General features: G+C 36.2%; 1 long non-coding RNA gene across 1 annotated transcript in view; it reads right to left on the bottom strand.

Moving 5' to 3' along the window:
- LOC107836018 (uncharacterized) overlaps window positions 1-9,254 on the bottom strand; it is a 577,303-nt gene that overhangs the window by 350,090 nt on the left and 217,959 nt on the right. The window lies entirely within an intron of this gene.

Genomic DNA, 9,254 nt, shown 5'->3' with positions numbered 1-9,254 from the left:
TATATATATATATATATATATATATATGTGTGTGTGTGTGTGTAGATATGTAGATTACAGGTCATGCAAAGGTGTTAACAATGTTTAGCTACTTTTGATGCAGCCCTCAGGGTGGCATTTACTCAGTTCTGTTATTGCGTTAGACTTAAGATGAACATTGCATGGAATATTTGAGTGTATTTTTTATTGAATAACAGTTTGGTAGAGAATAAATTCATAATAAAACATACATTTTTTCGATCTCAAAACTGTTAAATGCAATCCATGCGAGGAATATTTATCTTCAAAGCCATGACTACCTCCTATTGGAAAATTTAAATAAAAAATAAAAACATATTTTAATAACCATAAGAGAAAAGATTAACTAAACAGATTATTTTAAAAAGAATATTTTTTTACAGCGCTCAGCAGGTTCAGGCTGAAGATCTGTGGACTCAAGAGATTATCTGGATTTATCAGCTTTGGCCATTTTGTTACAGATTTTCATTTTTTATTTCATCAGTTAGATGAAAAACAAACCTGAATGAATATAATCAAACAGTGGCCCTTTTACAAATGGAAGATGGCTGGATCAGATCTGCCTCTCTGATAGGAGCAGTAAAGAGGATTTGTTGGAGTGGAGTCCATGCGGCGCTCACATGTGTCCGCAGTAATCAGAAACAGAAAACCGGAGATTTCCAAACAAACATCATGAGGCGGGATGATAAGATGGAACGGCAGCTCCAAGAGGAGCGAGCAGAGGATTAAAGAGATTAAACGCTGAAGTCAAACCGTCTGGGCTGCAGGACGTCAGCGCACACGGACCTGCGGTGCCACTTCATGCAAATCACAAACAAACGGAGGCTTTCCCACTTAAAGAGAGCCAGTGGGTCACTGGCTTAATGCTGGTTGAAATCCCAAGCCCAAGCCAGGTGTTGTTGTGAGTTTGAGCAAAACGCCGATGCTCCAACAAAATAGGTAAAATTAGTTCTTCAAAAAAGACAGTCAGACACAAAGGTTAATAACTAGAGAGCAGATCTGACACTCCATGAGGTCACTGAGACTGGATGCTAAATTCTGAGTCTGCCACAAGGCCTTCCCTGACTGTATGTATATGTTTCATAGCAAAAGAGCTCAAGTTTTGCCAAAGACTTTTAATGATGTTTAGGAGTGGATTTTGACTGTGCCATTCTAACTCATTAATGCAATTTACTCTAATTGATTCCCTATGTAGCTCTGGCTGTACATTTGCAGTCACTTTCCAACTGGAAGAAAGGCTTTTCCAGTCTTATAGGTTCCTTCCAGGATTTATTTAGAGCTATTTGTTTTCCTCTAAACTCTGACCAGTTTAAAGGAAAACTCTGACTGGCTTTCTTGTACCTGCTGATCTGTTGTGTCCCCGATATGAGTTATTGGGAACAACGCTAGCAGAATTGAACCAGAATCTTAATAAATAAACTCAACTTTGTGTTGAAACACATCTTCTGTTTTATGGGACCTTATATAATAGATCCCATATGTGTTTGGGAATCTAATATTATAGAACCTATATATTATATTAATATATAAGGGACTTGCAAAGTCCCTTATATATTAAAATCAGAAATGTTTTGAAAGACTTTAGGTGCTTAGGTTCCAAATAAGTTCAAAATAGACATGCATAGTTTCTGGACCCATTAAGACATAAAATAATTACAGTTCATATTAGGGTATAAACTGATGATAAATTGTACAGGCAACATAGAACATGAACATTACATTTCATTTTATATTATTCATTTCATATTAATAATCATGCATGAATGAAAAAAAAAACATTTGCATGCCCAGAGCAAAAAATAAAAAAAACTAATAATAATAATAATAATAATAATAATAATAATAATAATAATAATAATCAAACTTCTGGAAAGTCAAATTTATTGTAGTGACTTGACAGATTTTAACAGTTTGAATTTGTTTTGCATGACCAACTTGAAGCTACTAACTGAAGCTGGGGCACTGTGTAAATGTGTGTGTGTGTGTAAATGTGTGTGTTTTTCCAGGTGGATGGTCAGACCTTTACTGTGAACTCTGTGCAGAACATGGAACTCAGTGTGAGGCAGTGGTGTGTATCTTTGTGTGATCTGTAGAGATGGAGTCTTCCTCTCGCTGCAGGCCTCCAGGCGCTGCCCTTGGCGCTCCAACTAATGCCACACTCGGACCCAGTGGAGTTTACACAGGATTAGATCAGACACATGCAGTTTCTTTCAGCTCTATGTTCCAGGTTTCTTCTTAGAACTCCTACCTGCCAAACTGTACCACAACACCCCGAGAGTTTGTCTACTACAGCTGTACACATGCAGTGTGATGCAAAAGGTTAGATCCTTGCAAGATAAATCTGTACAGGGAGGAGAAAAAATAAAAATAAAAAATAAAAACTACTGCCAAAACTAAAATAAATACAAAGTGAAGAGAGTTTTAAAAATGTCTTACTACTCTATACCTGTAAGATTACACCAAATCATTAAACAATAGCACATAATTATACTAATATGAAGTGTATTTGATTTATGGAAATAAATTTGATGATATAGCAAGCAAAAATAGAATATAAGAGAGATCTAAGACTCGTTTGTCAACATGACAGGTTCTTATAATGTTAAAAGGAAATCATTTACAAATAATAATGAATTAACATTAATGCTAAACATTAATATTAAGGTATTTCTGTAACAAGACAAAAATGAGTACAATTTAAGCAAAATAAAATTGAGAAAAAAAATGATTTATTGGTAAAACTCCGATAAAATAAACTAATATATTTTGAATATTAAAATGAATGCATTGTTTTATTTATTTTTTTTAAGAAATCCACTTTCAGTTACCCAAAGGTCTTTAGGTTGTTTATTCCACAGTTGACAATAAAGAGATGTCTCATCATTTTACTAACAACAATTACTCAAAAAACACAACACGATTACGATGTGTAGGAATACGTTTGTGCACCTTTAATACTTTAAAATGCGTCAACACGCCATAGTTGACATAAAGAAGCAGCTTGTCATTACCAAACCACTGGTCACCATCTCACCCAGCTTTAGCACGCAAACAGATGCTGAATTTCAAAGCTGCTCCGGCTGACAGAAAAAAAAAAGTTAATTAAAATCAGTGCAGTAAGCTTAAAGGTGAGGTTTAAAGAAAGGGGGAATGTGGGAGACGGGGAGCTCTGGGACATGGAGGAGAAGGGTGGGCATGAGGACTCAGATAATGAAAATAGTCCCTGAACTTGATTTCCTTAATCACTGCATGTCCCTCTTTCTGTTAATTGAAGATAATTATAGGAATTTAATTTCCTTATGTAGGTTAAAGAGGAGAGTGAGAAGTCAAAGCAGATGGAATAACTGATGCAGATGAAGACGGAGAGGCTGACAATCTGTTAGTTATGATCGAAGCTGATGGAAAAATTCAACTTTCCAAATTTGGTTGAAAATTCAAATTTTACTTATCGAATCTGAAATTCATATGAAGGGAAATTTAGAGAATGTTTGCTGCACTTTCAGCTGCAAAGACTTGTACGATATATCAGTTAAATTAAAAAGGACATTATGATATAAATTGACCTATAAAAAATAGATTGATTTTTCTTGTATTTTAGAGTCATTACATTACAAAGTTAGTTTTACAGAAAAGTAAACCAATATTGCCATTTGATTTGGCAGCTTTATTCTGTGCGGTTTAATTTTTGGTTTTAAAGTTTATAGATGAAAATGAAACCATTTTGTTTTAAACGGAAAGACAACCAGTTAAATTGGCCTCGTCAGGGAAGATGACTCACTCATCAGTGAGTTGGGTTCATTTTTGGAATATAGTTTTTGTTTTGTATTTTTCTGTAAAAATCCTTATGTCCTATTTATCTAAAGAGGAAGAAAAATGTGGACGGTCAAAACATTTGATTTATTTATTTTCTATGTAAAAACAATGATTCCCTTCATGCATGAATTATGACAACCTCACTTGGGAATATGATTTACTAAATGTTTTTTAATCACTTCCAGGCATTTAAATTGTTTCATTTTGTTTGTTTTTGTTGTTGGTTTTTGTCTTCTGCCTGTTGGAGTATTTTTAGGCAATGCCTGGTATTTACAGCATGCATCCCTCTTAATGAAAGTATTAATCATGAATGCTTTTGCAGATACAACATTTATTTATACTGGATCTTCAAATATGACAATGTATTAGGTTTTTTTGTTGGCTGTGGTCTCTCTGCGCTGAAGCACATTGCAGCTACTTATCTGCCACACGTCTTGTGTTTTTGCCCTTTCTGGTTCTTCCCAGAAAAGAATATATGAATGGAATTAAAAATGTTAACTCACAGAATAAAACATTGATAGTACAATCAAATATTTTCGTAAGTGTAAAAGTACATAATGAGCACAGATTATAAGTTAAACTGAAACAAACATGAACTGGCATCTTATAGACTTATTTCAACCCTTCAGTCTAAATGAGACAAACAAAAAGACTTTGTACGTCGTTCCTGTTTATTTTGAACTAATGCAGATCAGAAGATTGCTCTTCAGAATTTAAAGCTTTTTGCTTCCTTTGATAACTGAAGGACGATTTATCCACAATGCAACGCTTAAGGAGGATAAACATCCAGCACGCTTTAGCCATATCCCATAAATTTTGCCTCATTTCCTTTCATTTCTTCAGTTTTTAACCTTGCGTGAATTCTTTGAGTCGATTTCTTAAATCTGCTTTGGTTGAGCTGCAAATAAGGTTATTTAAAAGGAAGGGGTGGTGTAGGCTAAATAATTAATTAAACTTTAAACCAGAAGATTTAAGAAAAGAGCAAACAGTTGAAGCAAACATGGTTAAGGTTGCTGTGTGTGTCCTGCCGCTAACTTTATTCCTTTTGAAAGCTCATCTTTTCCACGTTCACAGCTACTGACTGAACTAATGGCAAAAACAACAGCAGTTTCCACCTGTTAAATGCCAGAGATGGCATTCCAATATGTGTAATATCTTTCTGATATGAGCAATATTGCAGCGCTTTGGGACAAAGGGGATGGGTAGATGAGGAAAAAATGAAGAGTTTAGAGCTTTAAAGTGTGTCTGTCCAGACTGAGCAGGATCTAATGCTTTGTTCTGCCTCCCCATTACCTCCATAAATATAAAGAAAACATGAGTATTTGTCTTGAAAATGGACGGCGGTGTTTGGCGGGACACACACTGATGGCCTTTTGTATCAGAGAAAAATGGCATAACTGTGGTCAAATGGAGCCTTTATGAAGAAGCCACCGTCTCTTCCCCGGCGAATGGGACGTGTCAGAAAACGGGCGGCGCGTCCAGTAATTTGGGTTTATTTATGTGATGTGTGACAGCGAGGATAAAGCAGAGCGCCGCATCGAAGCGCTGATTGATCTTTCACAGGCAATCACCACGAGCAGCGAGCAGAAAATAGGCCGGCCGTATCCGAGGAGGCTCATCAGAGAGCGGGATTACCACGTTGCCAATGAACCTTCAACTTGTCAGAGTCTGACCCGTCTCTGAAGGTGAGAAACGGCGTCACCAGGCAGGACGGTCTGATGTGGACAAATGAGAGAACGAAAACGTTGCAGGACCTGCTTTGTGTTTGTGGCAAAAATGTCTGTGAGCACTGGTTGAAGTTTAAGATTAGAAATGTGTGCTGATGAATTTCAGAAACCGGTGGCACATGTCGGGTAATGCAAATGAAAGCCACAACCTAATGTATGTCTTAGCAGTTATTTTTATGCAAAAGCAAAAAATCAGGAAAGGAAAAACAAGACAACCAAAAACACGAAACACAACTATCCTTTGAAAAAGTGATATTTCCAGTGATTTTTCTTTTTTACTGCACAAATGATGTATTTCACTTTCAGGATGGTACAAGAATATTCATAACCTTGATCTTTTTTTTTTTTCATGTTTCTTATGTTACAATGACAAAGTTCAATATATTTCTCTAAGATTTTATTTTATATACCAATGCCCGTCAGAGCAAATTATAAAATGTAAGGTCATTTACAAGTCAAAATACAAGTCATTAGTGTATGTCTGGTAGTTTTGCACATCCAGACGCTCACATTTGGATCCATTCTTGAAAAAAATACACTATCTTGCAAAATATTTACTCAGATTCTAAAAATAAATGGATACAGGCGTTCCATTTACTTTAATGTTGATGTGTATATAATCCAGCACCTTGGCAAGCAAACTGTTTGGAAAAGTGAAACAACTCTAAAATGTTATAAATTCAACCATAGGTTTTCCAAAAATGTATAAGAAATATGAACATATTTACACACTTTTCAGATAATATTCCAGTACAATACATTAAATCTAATTAACATTATCTTTGAAAAAGTGATATTTCCAGTGATTTTTCTTTTTGTTGTTGATTTGTCAAAGCAATCCAGATTTTCTAAAAATCTCTCCACTCCCTGTTGTCTTAGGGTTTTTTGTCTGTTTATTTTGTATCAAACTTGTGCATAAAAATGTTACTTTTCCTAATTTAGATCCACAAGTCCCTAAAATCCAAGTCCTTTCCATCTCTATTTTTTTTTTTGTTTTGTTTTGTTTTGTTTTGTTTTTTTCTTTATCATCCAACCCAACAATGGCCGGTGAATCAGTGTGGCAGTCATAGAAACTGTCTCTGTAAGGCCGCAAGTGAGCAGCAGCAGCAGCAGCAGCAGCTTCTTCCCCCACCCACCTTTTTTTTATCCCCTTCTAGTTTTATCTGCTGCTGTTTAATTGACTCAGTGTGACGAGACGGCAGCGAGGGATAGAGCACAGAAGGGAGTGATGTTCCTAGATGTAGAAGACAGTTGTGGGAGGGCTATGATGAAAAAATAATGATGCTAGTTACATTCTATTACACAAAATATGGAAAATGGCAATGAAGTTCCCCTCAACAACATTTCCTTCCTAATATCACCATCATCATTTGCTGCTGCCACTGCCGCAAGGAATTCTGGGATGCCACGCAGCAAGAAGCTGATGTGGATGTGCTTTAACACATATGCAGAGTTACTTTCAAGGCTATAATTCATTCTGCTTTTAATGTATTTTTCACATCGTATTCTACCTCATTATGGATTTTATTTCTCAGTTCCTCATTAACACAGAGTTAATATATTTTTTATGCATGCATTAGTATCCTCTCCTTCATTATGCACTCACCAGACACTTTATCAGTCCCACCTTCTTCATAGTAACAACTCGGCAACCTCCTCCCTCTCTTTGCTTTCAGTTTTATCTCCTTTCAATTCACATGAATCTGAGAAACAACGTGTTTGGTCTCATTAAATGTATTTACTTGACTGCATCATGACCATGACTGAACTGGGATGTACTAAGTGATTTAATTTCTGTTTACATCATTGGATTGATTTGATTACACTCTTGTGTATATAAAATGGACCTGCGTGTCTTGTGCAGCGCTCTGACAGGACACTTGTTGTAAACTGCAGAAAATAAATGAGCTGAAGTGAACATATATTGAATTGAAGTCAAGCAAATTTAGACCACTGCTTTGTGTCCAATGCTGCTTCAGGAATGGACACAGATGTTTAGTAATTAGTTTAAAAAATCCATCCATCATCCACAGTTACGACTTATACAGGATTGGGTGGCAGAGAAAAGAGAAACATAGACTTCCCGCACTACACTGACACTCTGCAGCTCGCTCTGGGGAATCCCAAAGAATTCCCAGGTCCGGAACGGATATATTCTATAGTTCATCAATCAAGTTCCACCCTGGTGTTTCATTTCAAAATTGAGAATAAAGCACATTCATGTTCAGGAATGACCTGCTGAAAGCACAGATGTAAATTCAGTGTCCTTGATGTCAAAGGCTAATGTAATGATTTTAGGAAAAGTAGGACGCATTAATAACTTAGGGGTCTTACAGGAGCACAGGTAAATAAATGAAAACATTTTAATCATTGAACTGAAATATGTATCCATGTATTTTATTCTATCATCTTAGGTTGGGTTGTAAAGGTGAAATTGTTCAGAGAGGGAAACCCAGAGATCACTGCTAAGAGTCCCAGTGGCACTTATCAGCTCCATCTGAGGATTCCAGTCAGTTCTCCACTAACGCAGATGTATTTAATGTTGCTTCTAGTTAAGGTTGGGAGGAGAAATGTCATGACAGTTTAAAAAATATCAGCATACTCCCTGTAATGTTTGATTTTGTGTAAATTGTTGATGGTTTATTGTTCTGTCGTTGGTAGCTTGTTTTTATGGTGTCCTTGACTGTTTTGAATTTTTACTTTAAATAAAATCTATTGTTATTAATAAATAAGAAGTATGACAGTTCTCCTGATGAAACCACCGACTGACATTAAAAACAACGTAATGTCGTATGCTAGTCTGTCCCTGTCTGTCCTCAACAGGGTAAATTGGAGAACTTATATAAGCCAAACATTTTGACAATGACGGCAATGACCCCTTGCTGGCAGACACCTTAAGACATACAGGTAATGAAAACCAGACAAAAAAAAATACCTGAAACTCTTCGTAGCTCGGTGTCCTTCATAGCAGAACATCTTCAAAGACATTTGTAATGGTTATCATTTCCAAATTTCACAGTTTTAAATCTCCAAGACATCTGCTTTGTTCTTCCAAATTAAAATAGTTTTCACAGCTTGCTGATGTATATCATCCTTTCAGATCGCTGATATCTTGTTTCTTTTCATCTCTAATTTTATCCTGTTCAGGTCAACAGAAATTGAACATCAACAAAGCGTAAAGACACACCGCTGACTTAATACCCAACACAAAACTCAGCGTGAAGCGAATGAGGAGAAAATGCAATAAAATTATTTGCTGTGAAGGTGAAGCAAGAACAAATATTTCTCCTCAGATCAGTTTAAGTCACTTCAGAAATGAAGGAGTCAGAGTCCACAGTCTTAAAATCAAAGCAGCAGGACGCGGCACCAAAGTCAATTTAAATCCTGCACTAAATAAAGCAGCGAGAGCTCCTCGCTGAGTCTGACACAGTTTCATCAGGTTCATAATAAATGAAAGTTTATTGATCCCTGCAGGGAGATGTGTCAATGCAGCAGCAAAATAGTGAAAGGCTGAAATTGAGTATAATTAGAAATATGCCAAATGAGAGGCCGGAAAACGCAACTGTGTCCCAGATAAGAGATGATGGAGTGAATAACAAACAGAGATCCTGCTTCTCACAAAACAATTTCAAATTTGTTTTGTTACAGCACGCTTTAAATCACATGTGTCAAACTCAAGGCCCGCGGGCCACATGT

Source organism: Poecilia formosa, unplaced genomic scaffold (assembly GCF_000485575.1).
Source record: "Poecilia formosa unplaced genomic scaffold, Poecilia_formosa-5.1.2 Scaffold35, whole genome shotgun sequence".
Taxonomy (NCBI): domain Eukaryota; kingdom Metazoa; phylum Chordata; class Actinopteri; order Cyprinodontiformes; family Poeciliidae; genus Poecilia; species Poecilia formosa.
The sequence above is the reverse complement of the archived record's forward strand: the minus strand, read 5'-3'. Positions and strand labels throughout refer to the sequence as shown.